The following is a 13,962-nucleotide window of genomic DNA, read 5'->3' as shown; positions in this document are numbered from 1 at the left end:
AAATGGATAACAAAATATTGTACAGATGACACTAGCTTTCTCATTCACAGCAATGTGATGAGCATCTGGCTCAACCTTATGTACAGACAACATTACAAATTGCCTGTATGGTAGCACTGAGAAGATCCTGACCTGAAATTTCCTGGCTCCCTCTTATCTATTCTGGGTGAAGGTAAGAATCCATTGTTAATTTGCAAATATCTCTGAAAGGAATGATAAGTCATTGTCAGTCATTAGCACCTGAATATAAATTAATTTATCAGATACCTTCCACCTAACACTTAACTAACAAAGGTGCCTTAAGGAAGACACCTGGTATATTTTGATGGGAAGATAGTGGAGACAAAGGTTCATATTCCCCTAGAACAGGCTCAGGTCAGATCCTGAGGACATTATAAAGGACACATGGGGGTGATATAAGGCTGTTCCTAGCATAGGAAGGCAGAACAGCATCAGAAGACAAGCTTCTCTTACATTCCTGTTTGACTTTAAACCAGCAATAATAAGAATATATGAAATGGTATTATACTAAAAACATCCTGTAATGGTTAAGAAACCAACTTCTGGCATCAGACAGACTTGGTTCAGTTTGTAGATCTGTCACTCTCAAGCTGTGTGGTCTTAGGCAAGTGTCATAATCATTCTGAGCCTTGATTTGCTGATCTTTAAAAGTACTAATGTTACCTACCATACAAACCATACAGGATTGTCTTGAAATTAAATGGGATAGTTTAGTTCATGTAAGGCACTTACTGGAATGTCTGAGTCATGGTAAGTTATCAATAAATATTAGCCATTACTATACAAATACAAATTTAAGGTTGCTTATTCTCAAGTATATATAATATATTCTCAACAGAAGACTACTTCAGTGGAGTCAGATTTATACTACCTCAAAATGAAAACCATCAATTTTTTGATACTGAAAATAAATAAACATAAGAAATAAGCCCAAGAGATACAAGAGGACAGCAGTTTCCTTATGTTCCAACAGGGACCTGAAAGCTATTCTTTGGAAAGATGAGACCTAATCAAATGTGTATAGTTGACAACTTAATTAGAACCATGAGAACTCAGAGCAGTGTAGAAGGTCAGCAGATGAAACAAAGCTGGAAGCAGAAGCAAATGTTACTTGCTCACCTAGAAACTATATATGACCTCTGGCCAGCCTGTAAAAATGAAGTGTAGTATGCTTCACAAAAAACAATTTAGAGGGAGAGGATGAAGGTGCAACTCCTTTTCAAGATAAGACATCACTGATGACCAGTTCAAAGGTCGTGTTTATTATTATATATGTTGACTTTTAGTTGGCAGTTCAGAGAAAATAACATTTGTGTTTGTGTCTTCCTTGGACCCAAAGATACTTTTCTTGCTCAGAATCCGCCAATGCGCTGGCATAAACAAATCTCAAATCACCAAGTTAAAACTGTCACTTTTTTAGGATATAAACAATGACTCCTTACCTATGTGACTAAAAGCAGGCCAAAACACTAGGTTTGATGGAATGTTAAAAGTATGGCTGCTGACTGTCACCTGCACAATAACCCCTGACAGCCATTTCCTGCTTGGCAGCACAGCGGAGAGGGCTGGAGAGTGTGGGTGATTGACTTGTCATCTTGGCTTGTCATTATGACTTGAATAATCCCTTCTGCCTACCTGTCCTGCACAAGCAACATTTTCTTTAATTATGAAAGACATACTGTCAGTAACTGGTTCTAAGGAAAAAGTTCATGGTTTGGTTCTGCCAGATTCAAGAAATGTGAGTTTTCAAGTCAATGGAACAACAACATTTATATATAGCACCTTCTAGCATACAAAGCATGTTTTCATCTATGATTTCATTTAATTCCTACAACAAATCTGTGAGGTAAGTCATAGCTGTTTTTGCTTCTACTGTAAGGAAACTGAGTTTCCAGGTGGAAGGATTTGCTCCAAACCTCATAGCTGATAAATGATGAACATTCCAGCACTGACTCCAAGTTCTAGGCTCTTGACATCACACCTAATTTTGATTTACACCATTACCATCTAACAGGGTTCCCAGCCTGTAATCCTTGTGTCTGACCTCTCCTTCACACCCTTTCTTCTACTAGTCATGAGATGCTGTTCATTTTACCTCCCTAATGCTTCCCAATCTATCCATTGTGGAACTTCCAATCCCCACTTCTATGGCCCTAGCCCAAGCTACCGTTGTTTCTCATCTGGATTATTGTAATAATTTCCTAACTGGTCTGATGATAATAGTCTGATCTGTCCTCTGTGTTGCTACTTAAGTGGGCTATTTAAAAGTGCAAATCTGAACATGACACTCACATGCATAAAATCCATCAGTGGTCCCTCATCACCATCAGAATGAAATCCTGATTCCTTAGCATGGCCCTGCCCCATCCCTTTCCTCCTTTCCTTCTTATACATGCAGTGCTCTGGCTTGACTTAGCTCTTTTTTCCTCCTTGAAGCTCTCATGACCTTTCTTATTTCTGTGTTTTTCATTTTGTTGATCCTCTTCCTCTTGTGGTTTACTTTATTATGTAGGAGCAGCTTATAACAAATATCTTCAGTGAGATATTCTAATCCTGATATAGTGCCCCTATTTTCTTCAGATAAACTCCTGTTAACAAGTTTAGTTGTAATTATTGATCTACATGTTCATCTGACCCACTAGACTCTGAGATAAGCCCCGAAGACTTGTCTTATGAAATGTATACCCAGCCGTTTTGCTAACTATAGCATTTAGAACATAGTACAGAGTAAAAAAAAGAATGTTTATTATATGAAACTCACCAACAGTGATTAATTATCTACCATATACCTAAGCCTATGACACCAGGTCCAAACCTTACTGAGAAAAGGAGAATTCTGCAATCCATTTTGCTAACAAACAACATAAGACCTTTTATAATTGAGATAAAGTGTGGTACTGACTGAAAGCCTATAGCAGTTCAGAAGAAGATTTGAAATTAGGGGGGCACTTTTCTCCTTTAGAAATGATTACTTATGAAGGGCCAACAGCAATTGAATATTTGCCATCTGGTAACTGTCACAGTACTCACTGTAAATCAGATTTAATAAACCCAAGTCCTTTTAAAGGTGAAGGCGTTTTGTGTTATTTAGGGAGAAATACCATCCCCCAGGAAACTGACTCAAAGAAAGTACTTAGAAACTGAAACTGAATTCCTCCGAGTGTTAGGAGGCAGAATTCTACCTAGCTGGGATGTGACGTGGTTGGAATGCCTTTTTTAAGGGAATTCATTATTTTCATTGAGGAGAAGAAAGCACACTTTTCATTTAACCAGTCAAAGTATGAATAAATCAGGTGGATGTTTGGGGCTACTCATCAAGTTGCCTGGCCCAGGTCAGCACTGCCAAGTCTCCTCTTAGACTTAAGCTAGAATGTGATGCAAGCGGTTTTCCTGTTTATGGCTTGTACCCTCTGTAATAATATAGCACAACCTGCACAAATGTTTCCCTCCACTATCAGTTAACTAACTGGAAAACTCTATGTCTTCTCTCAAAAGTGATTTTGAACAGCACCCCAACCTCCACTACAGAGAGTTGGAAGTAGTTGTTTTCATTTATAAATGTGGGCACTTAAGTATTTTCCCAGTAAAGGTGATGTTAATCAGAATTGGCTTTAAAACACAGATGTGCACTGTGGAGCTCTAAATGGGGGATATTATTCAAGAAAACCAAACCAACAGATCCTTAGTGAATATTGGCTGGCTGTAAAGCTTTGTGCTTATTGATGTGTGGGACATGTGGCAGCATAAAACATGGTCCTTGCTTCTGTATTGTTTAGTTAGGTGTATAAGGTTCCCTTAGCTAGATCAGAGATGAGAGGAGGAAGTGAAGGTGACCCTCAGTTGGTATGTTATGAAGAAAAAACTGAGGCCTTTTAAGAAAACTAGCAGAGCAGACAAGCTAGGAAAGAAGAACATGGGCTGGAAGACAGAGATTGGCTCAAGAGTTAAGAAAGGAAAAAAGGAAGATCCGAAGCAGAGGACCTTAGATGCGTGGTGGTGGGTGATGCCAGGCAGAACCTGAGACAGAAAAGCACAAAGGAAAGCAAGTTCATGGAGAGAGCAAGGCCTGTGTCATGGAGATAAAAAGAAGCAAATTCACAGAGCAGAGGAGTCAGCATGCACCAGCTGTGTGGATGAAGATGCAGACAACATACATGGAAATGGGTTCTACCAGAAACAAATTGGTTCCATCTAGGGTGCAACCAAAACAGAACCTTACTCTTCCAGAAACCAGAGTGGGAACCAAAGATAACAGTTCCACCCTGGACTGGAGAATGGAAGTAAAATGAACCAACTAGATTTCCATCCTCTTAAGAAAATGTCTGTGGATTAAAAAGGATCGCCAGCAGATAGATCCTAAGTACAATCCACCCATGGTTTATATCTGTGCAAAGTGAACCCCATAGTATACCTGGGAGAAACCTTACTGGTAAACAGTTCACAGTTTGGAACTTCTTTATGTTGGAGGGAGATTTAGTTATAAACTAAGTTACTTGTGCTGGTCCTCAGTGGACAAGGCGGAGAGAGAGGAATGCTACTGGGAAATCCAGACAGTCTGGTGAACATGGGGAACCTGTAACTCTGAATAAAGAAATCTCCAGCCCCATCACACATAGCATCTTAAGAACTTAAGATATGTCTACATGAGGAAATCGTGCCTCAGGGTCTGAAATTCCCATCAGTAGATTCTATCTTTCATGACCTTGTGGGAACAGACATTTTAATTGAACTAAGATATTGTTCCCTGGGAGGAATAAAACTTTATCTGACTCATTAGTTTTGTCTCCATTCATTCAACAACCATTGAGGGCCTGGCACAATGCTAGGGGATACACATATGTATAAAACTTAATTTCTCCCTTCAAGAAGCTCACAACTGAGCCCAGGGCCTTACATGAGGAACTTATATGAAAATTCATCTTATGAGGAGGTGTAGGTGAGACAAAATTACATGGTAGATTAGAGAGAATTTACAGGAGGCTAGGGAATGTTCAGAGCCTGGAGCTCTGTGGGGAATGACAGCCTTAGCACCTGGGGAGGTAGGGAGAGGATGATAGGAGGAGAAGGGCCAGGGCTGGGGATGGGAAATTCTGTGGACTGGAACACAGACGAAGCTTATAAGAGAGAGAGAGGAAGAAGCCAGAACTGGAGGAAAATCAGTTTCTGAGTCTAACTTTCTACTGGTAGAATGTCTAGTATTTCAATATAATGCCTCTAGAGAGAGAGAGAGTGTGTGTGTGTGTGTGTGTGTGAGAGAGAGAGAGAGAGAGAGAAGCAAAGGAAGACAGAAAGAGAATTTGCGACTCTGTTGACCCTTTAACCGCTGGTAACAGGGTGGAGGCTGTAACCACTAAAACAAAAGCAAGTAGATCAGTGAGCCTAAATTGAACTTTAAAAAAGAGGAAGTGAGGAAAGTTTGTTTGTGAGCTCTGGTGGCAGGAAATCCTGTGACTAACCTTATTTCACACATCTCAGATTATTCAAAGGGATCTTAACTTTCTTAAGAATAGTGACTTAAAATGGAAGGGGTTGTCTGCAAGTCACTGATGTCTGAGAAGAGCTGACATCCTTGTTAAATGAACTAATCCAGGTTGGTTGCCCTTTAACTGTGTGAGTAGATGCTTTAGGGCACATGGCCCCCTGGTATTTCTAATCAATAGAGTAATGCAGCCCTAACAAATAGGCTTCAACTCTACTGAAAAAAATGCCAACATTTTGGAAACAAAATCACCAGGCGATCCTCTTTACTTGTAGAAATGTTTTTGTAGGGCTGAAAGCAACCATTATATGTGTGCTGTAATAACTTTAAATGGAAGTCTGGCCTGTGATGAGGACTGCAGGGGGCTGAAGACTGGGTGAGGAGGGGGAGGATGGTGGTCAGGGTTAGGCAATAACAAAACAGCAAGCATCCAGGCAAGTGATGACATGTCCTTCTGCAAGGGCACAATGGTGGGAATGAAGCCCCTGTGCTGAGCTCAGCTGCCCCATGAGCAGGAAGAGTTAGGGTTCCAGTCACTTGGAGCTTTCATTTCCAGCTGAAGGTGCAAGTGTAGCAAGAAGGGGGTCTCAGACTTACCTTTCAATAACCATGAGTGAAAATGGACCTCAGGAAAACCCAGAAGCAGTTGGCTTTTTAATATTCCAGAAGTGTGCGTACAGCATGCTCAGCTTTCTGAAGACCAGAAAAGAAGAAAGTGTGAAAATTGCTTACAATATATGCAAAGGGCTGGCATGGTTCAGGCCGACTGACTAGATTATCTAAATAGCCAGTGGGACCCTTGTAACAATATATCACATCACTGCTCTCCTTGACGGAGTCAACAGGACTCTCACTGAGAGTCGAGTCTCCCTTTTAAATAGAATCATCTATCTGGAGATGCACAAACCACATCAATACTCATCTTACCACCTCCTGTCCAAGCCCTGTGTCTGTAGGGGTGTGCTGCAGGGCTGCATGTCTCTACAGGCAGCTGAGTCGTAGAGAAGGCCAGAATCCTATTTACAGGCCTGACTTGCCATTTCACTCACGGGCTGATGAAGACAGGGTTCTTTCTATGCTCTCTGAAATCACTTGGGGGAGCCTGCTGTGTTCAAAGAACTCAAACAAAAGGCAGGATGAGTAAATATGTTAGATATTTGCAGGCACATGCTGGAAGCCGGGCCTCCAGCTGACACAGACATGCTGGTGGCGACCTCTCAGGGCTTTCTACCTCCTTATCAGGCTCATGCTGGCAAGGCACCAGATCTGAGGGGCCAGGTCAAGGTTGGAGACCCCAGTAGGCCGAAGTAAGTACTCCCAGCTGGTCTGGAGAACAGGGACTGGAGACTGGGGCTGGAATTACATCTGCACCTCATTCAGGCAAGGTTCAGGAATCTGAGATAAGAGCCAGGCAGAAACCAAGACATGGGGGAGGGGGGTATCCCAGACCAAGGGGATACTGTGAATAAAGGCAAAGGGGCAGGAAGGCACAGAGCACTTCTGAGGAACAGGGAGGGTCTCCTGTCAGTGCCCAGGAAAACAGGAGGAGATAGAAACCTGAGGATCTAGAAATCTAGCTTTAAGACCCAGGAGAAGACCTTATAAATTGTCCAGGTATGGGAAGGGTGGAGGCAGAGTATAGGAGAGTTGGGGCAGGACAGGGGAATCAAGGAGAGAGCTCATACTGGCTTCAGAGGGGAGAAAGTACCTCAAATCCTGCTGATTGGGCTGATTACAGTTTCATGTTTAAGCGAGGCAGGGCCTTGGGCCTGGAAACACGTCCTATGTGCAAAATACTCTGCTAGGTTCTGCATCAGGTATGTGACAATGTGGAACTCTAAAGCCATATCCAGAGTGTAAACCAGACCCGATTTGATTCTGTCAAACAGCCAAGTATGTGGAATCTGCAGACCTAATTGGACATATGATGTGCTGTCGACTCCTTGTGATATGACAGCTGTCATTTATGAATCCCAGATCAGACACGTGATCTGGCTAAGGATTTTTTGTCATGCCTGAATTTATTTACAAAGTTATTATAAATTATTATAAGGTTTAAACATCAAATCACATTTAGTTCTACATTTTATAATTGATCTTTTTTGAAATAAACATGTATGAAGAGAGGTACAAAAGATAGCAATAAAAATGTATGAGTGAGAAGCCAGAAGGTAAATTAGAAAATGCCTGTGCTTTGGAATAGAAAACCATGATTTCAAACCCTATCTGTAACATTTACTAGCTGTGTGACCCTGGAAGAGTTACTCAACTTTTCTGTGCCTCAGTTTCCTCATGTGTAAAATGGGGACAAAAAATATCTTTAAGAATTATTGTGAGGATTAAATGAAATAGTGTACATAAAGCATTTACCAGACTTTCTGTACTTAGGCAAGTGCTCAGAGAGCAAGTTTTATTTGTTGTTGATTTTGTCATCCATCCATTGTCGAAGCTGATAGCATATTGTTCCATTGATACTTTCTTTTTAAATGTATTCAGCTTGTTCCAGAAATCCTTATCCTTCATTTTTTCAAGCAACTTTTTCACACAAAGCTTGGCAAGGATTTGTGTACTAATTTGGATTAGTCAGAGAAAGTTTGCATTGTTTAGTGATCAGGAGTAGATTTTCCTAATCCCCTTAATTTGTCGATTTGTGAAAATGACTCTTGATCCCAACATTCCTACTCCACAGTAAAATGATGGTTTTCCATGTCCTTTACATTTCGAAGATTGATAGTCTCAAGAAGAAATTGTTTAAATGTATTATAGTATATCTGATCTATAGTTACTCTCTCTAGATCCCATTTGGCTAGTAAGTCCTTATTAGGCTATGATATCAGAACCAAAGATTCATTATACAGATTATAGTAAGACGAAATATCAAAAACACTTGGAGAAAGCTTCTATCTCATTCAGGTCTCTTTAGCAACTGATTTAGGGATAATCATGGAATCTTAGCTTGGGCTCTCCAGAAATCAGATCCTGAAATAAGGATTTGAATAAAAGTGGTTTGTTTGGGAATTACAGTTAATACTTCTAAGCATAGGGGATAGTTATAAAGAAAATGAAGACAGGCCATAAAGGATGTGATATTAAGGCAGCTCCCACAGTGATAGACTGATAGGTAATCATACTGGGAAACTGTGGAAAATGGTGTCACACACATACAACTCAGAATTATCCCACCCAAAAGGAAAGGGGGCTGAAGTATTTAGACACAAACTTAGGAGCCACAACTCATTGCTCCTGTGTGTGTGGGGGGATGTTAATTCACTGGCATTTTTTTGGATTGCTGCACATGTACATAGCACAGGGACCTGCAGTTCTAGGAAGACTGGCAGGTGGAACTCGGCTTGAGCATGTGGAAAAGTCAAAGGGACATAGGTGGAGCACTAGCAGTGCCTGTTATATCAAGAGAAGTTCAAAGGGGTTTTAATTCCATTGGATGCAGGGCTACTGGGCTAAGATTTGGGCTGGGCCCTGACTCTGATTCTGGCTTTAATCTTTTTATCTACTTCCCACTGACTGACATGTATATTCTTACTACCAGAGTAGGAATATCTAACAAATAAGGATGATCTTAGGGGCAAAAATGAAGAGAGAGAATCAGAGCAAGGGCATTCTCCCAAATACCTAGAATCACTAACCATGGTTTTTCTGCACTCCTGCCCTCTTCTTATCTCTTTGATTTTTGAAAGTAATCAGGCCAAAAGAGAGAGAGCAAGAAGAGGGAGACAAAAAGAATGGTGCTGATCCCTGTCTAATCTCTTGGAAGCAAGAGACCACCTAGGAGGAGATCCCAAGAGAGGGGCAGGCTCTTGAACTCCAAGGACAATGGACTAATACAGTGTCCTGGAATGTGATGACTCTATTGCTATGCTACTCTTCTTCAGTATGGATGGGGAGAAGGGGGAAGTTAGCCAACATTTATTAGGCTTTGTCTTCATAAGGTCTAGTTCTGTACTTTTCCCTGCACTTCTAGGCATAGCAGACATTAGCCATGGTTTGGCTATCCTGCATTGAATGCCCCCTTTCTTAATAGTTCTCCAGTCTCCCACTGAGGAATTTCCTATTGCATGTGGTCCTAGTGAAAGGCAGTGCTTACCTTTCATGACAGTATCCCAAGGGCCAGAACCTTCCTCTCCACAAGTCTTTGCAGCCATGGGACAGGGATGTAACTGTCAGAAAAATCCTGGAGTTAATTTGCACCACTGTAGAAGACTTGAGGCATAGGATAGCTACTGAAGTAAAATCAGAGAATGAAAGGAAGAGGCTCCTTTAAAATCCACTTACAGATTTTATAAGTGGAATGTTTTGGAGTTAAATAGAAGGAGTTTTCTGTGTAAGGGTCACCTGGACAGTTTCATCACACTGGGAGCAGGAATGATGATGGTGGTGGTGATGGCTGACATTTACCAAATGCCTATTGGGGCCAGACACCTCACATGGGTGATATCATTTATCCTTACAGCAATCCTGTCATCTAAGTGCTATTACCTCCATTTTTCGGAAAAGGAAACAGGCTTGGGGAAATAAGGTAATCTGCCAAAGATCATACAGCTAGTAAGTGGGCTTCAAATCCACTCCCATCTGACTCCAGAGCCCAAAGTCTTCACTGTCGTGCTAGGCTGCAGCTTCCCATAGCCAGGAATTCCAAGCATTCGAATGAGCTTAGCTGGCACTTATGAACAGAAGAGGTAGTAAGGAGGGTACCTTTAAATTAGCTAACCACAGTGTGTGACAGAGAAGGGAGGCTATTGTGACCAAATCGTGTGGCTATGATTGAAATAAAATGGGAGGTACTAAGTGATTAGATGTTGCAGGTTCAGTGACTAAAAGAATGATGGAGATGGCATGGAAGAATGATGTGTTTAGAGATGGAGCATGCTGTGTCATAAGTGCTGTGTGCTGTCCTGGGTCTTATGAGGATTTAGAGGCACTAGCTCCTATATCTGCTGCCATGATCTTCAGTTTTCCGCTGATTACCTGGTTTTACAAAACCCATGGGAGTTTTGACTTCCAGTTTTGTTCTCCTCCTGGTCAGTCAAGTACAATTTGCATTAAGTGTCAATCTCTGTTTTTAAACACTCTGTCAAGTAGTTCTGAATTCCACTGGGATGAGATTCAGTTAACGGTTTGGAGGCATGTGTGTTTATCTCACCTGATAGGGAAATTGTATTCAAGAATGCTGAGTTCAAAGATATGTGATACTGCATGCTTGACAGGTTCTGATAATGATTTGTGTATTTCAAACAAAAACGTGACTTGAAGTTTCTTTTTTTCTTTTGTCTGAGAGTTTCTAAGGGTTTACAGAAGCTGCTTTGGGGTATGGAATGAGAACTATGGCTTCATGCTGGTGTGTGTGTGCGTGTGTGTGTGTGCACGTGTGCATGCACATGCATACTCACACATGCATACATGTGCACATGCTTCTACCCATCCTTATGGTTTGCTGTGATTGAAACATCACAGAGAAGCCCCCACCAGGTAGCTGGCAGATACCCTCCTGAGGGCTACTAGCACTGTGATATTCTCAGAGTTCTGAGAAAGAAACCTCAGAAATCATGTTAAAAAATATTTTTAATCTCCTTGGGCCTTAGGGATGTAATAATGTGGACAGATAGAAAATTCCCACAGGTATCTAACCTCAGGATAAATTGGAAAGGATAAAACATGACACTCCTCCTCCCTCACCATACACACTCCTTACACATATTTCCCTAGAACCCTTGTTTCCATCAGCTGGTGGGGAGGTATGCTTTCACATGAGAGGCAAAAAGGGTTGCAGGAGAGAGTGTGTTGTTCAGGTGCCTCAACATCTGTGTGAGGGACATGCCTGCGGAAATCAGTTGTTTGCTAAGATCCAAGGACCATACATATATCTAAGTGTGCCTCCCCCTCCCCTGCTGTTGTGACTCCACACTGGCCAGAGTCAGCCTGGCAAGCTTGCAAGACTGGCTAAGCCCCAAACTAGAGGTTCATTATTGTTGAAAGAAGCCATAGGGTTTATCCAAATTACTGGGACAAGGGTCACAATGGTGACCAAATCCAATTTTCTATTTTGGGCACTTTGTGATAAGAGGGGTAAGCCACCTGGAGTCTTATTTGCTTTAGGACAGATAGGCCTCCTGGGATAAATGATGAAGGCTCTCAATATAGCAGGATTAAAAATAAGAACAAGGAAGGATAGATAAAGACTGTTCTAACATTGGGGGTTAACAGAAACTCAACTGAAAGTAGGAGAAAAGTGAGGTCCCGGGGCTCCTTCCTATGACACCAGTTTGGAAGTATTGAGAAATGCACTTAATAGGACACTGGAAGATGGCCTTCAGACACCCTCTGGCCTGATCCTTTGAACCTCATTCCATAGGAAAAGCAAGAACAAAACCAAAATAGTCAGAAAACCTTTCCTAATTTGGGATAGTATGCGTATGAGAATAGATCACATTAGGTTGGCCAAGGGAGTATTACTTAAAGGAAGAGCTGCCCCCTATGGCAGCATTTGTGGTGTGAGCAACAGCAGCAGTGGAAGTGGTGACAACTGCATTAACAGAGTGCTGGAAGCAGTTAGCGGGGTGCCGCAAATACAAATAGTAATAACTACCACTTATTGAGGCTTCTATATATCAGGGCCCTCTCATACATTATACTGATCTTACAGAGTAGGTACTAACTTACCTCCAAATTACAGATGAGAAAAGAGTCAGAGAGGGTAAGTAATCTGGCACAGGGTCTCATAATTGCTGAGTGGCAGCCAAAATCCAAAGATTTTAGCTCCAAACCCCATGCTTTTCATCACCGGCCTGTATGGTAGCAAGAGCTGCCGAAGAGAGCGCGAGCTTCCTGATAGTAGGAGTTCTAGAACATTTCTGATTGGAAACTCTAAGTGCGTCCCACTGAAAGGCTACAATGACCCAGCAAAAAGGAAAAAAAAAGAAAAAAGGCAGCATGATTTGATCCTTCATTTCTCTGGCATCCAGTTTCTTCCTGTGGGAACTGAGGTCAGTGCAGAGCAGTGGTTCTCAATAGGGTAGTACTGCCCTCCAGATAGGTTTTGGAAGTTTGTTGGGGCATGTTTGTCTTATCGTGTATTGTGGTCCTATAAATATTGTTTTATAATAACTCACTTTCCCTTTTATCCCTCTTTCATATCACGGGACATTATTTTTTAATTACATATAGAGGCAGTTTGAATCACCTGTGTTTTTGGGTAGTAGGAGGAGTTACATTTTTATATTAAAAAGAAGTGTTAGCTTGCCAACTTTGCATTTCCCGGTATGGCCCGGGAAGATGACTGGTTAGCCAGAGACGGGTAAGATTCCTAAAGGGAGGAACAACCTAAGACAGGCACAGTCGCAGGGGGGCCATCAGGGGAGAAATTGGGGATCAACAGAGGTGAGGCTCAGAACCTCACCCCCCCTTTTTTGAGAGAAATCTTCTGCATCCGTGGATGTTTTGCTGCCCTTGTCTAGCTTGGATTAATACTTAGTCCATAGGCACACACCTGATCATCTACATTTGCCCTCTTACAGCACTAAACTATGTTTTCTACCTTTATCTTGCATCTACCTACCACTTCAGCATTTTATTAAAAATAATAATAATAATAATAATAATAAGGGAGAAATATGGGATTCACATATAAATCAAGTATAAAAATCAAACAAATAATCATAATTGACCTGATTGTTTATAGTTCATGATGTGTGATCAAAACTGAAAGTTTCTGTGATGACTGCCCTTGCACTGTTCACCATGTAAGAACTTATTCACTATGTAAGAACTTGTTCACCATGTAAAAACTTGTTCATTATGCTTCAGAAGATTGGAGACTGTTGAGAATTAGGCTTGGGGTTGATTAATGATTGTGCATTGAGTCCCCTATACAGAATTTTATTGTTGTTAACAACCATATGATCAATAAATATGAGAGATGCCCTCTCAAAAAAAAAAAAGAAGTGTTAGGTTAAGAGCCACTGTTCTAGAAGGTTTTTAACAACCCCACAGTTGTGCTAGTCTATGGTTCAGAATCAGTCTTGGGGCAAGTAAAGCAATGCAATGCCCAGATCAGAAGTACTGGGATGACCCGACAGCACAGGGCTGCCTCCCTGCCTCCCTGCCTTCCTGGTACAGGTGTATCTGGATTGCCTGTACCTAGGGCACCCTGTAGTTAAAGTTCTCCTGCCACCATCTATGGTCACAAAGGTTCCTCCACAAAAAACCATTTAGCTTTGGCCTTTGGCATCTTTTTCTCTCCAGTACAGATATATCTTGTTTTATTGCACTTTGCACGTATTATGTTTCTTACAGATGGAAGGTTTGTGGTAACCCTGAGTCGAACGACTTCATCAGCACTGTTTTTCCAAGAACGTTTCCTCATTTCATGTCTCTGTGCCACATTTTGTTAATTCTCATTATATCTCAAACTTTTTCATTATTATTATATTTGTTATGGTGATCTGTGA

At 41.4% G+C, this 13,962-nt stretch overlaps 1 long non-coding RNA gene and 1 pseudogene across 1 annotated transcript in view; both read left to right on the top strand.

Moving 5' to 3' along the window:
- The window catches only part of LOC118972152 (uncharacterized), a 182,812-nt gene continuing 168,850 nt past the window's right edge, over positions 1-13,962 (top strand). Inside the window, exon 1 of the long non-coding RNA XR_012127390.1 lies at positions 1-172. This is a non-coding gene — a long non-coding RNA (uncharacterized lncRNA). The remainder of the gene's footprint in view (positions 173-13,962) is intronic.
- Positions 6,647-13,962, top strand: part of LOC108395510 (TLE family member 5 pseudogene) — a 51,464-nt pseudogene continuing 44,148 nt past the window's right edge.

This window comes from Manis javanica, chromosome X (genome assembly GCF_040802235.1).
Source record: "Manis javanica isolate MJ-LG chromosome X, MJ_LKY, whole genome shotgun sequence".
NCBI lineage: Eukaryota > Metazoa > Chordata > Mammalia > Pholidota > Manidae > Manis > Manis javanica.
The sequence above is the reverse complement of the archived record's forward strand: the minus strand, read 5'-3'. Positions and strand labels throughout refer to the sequence as shown.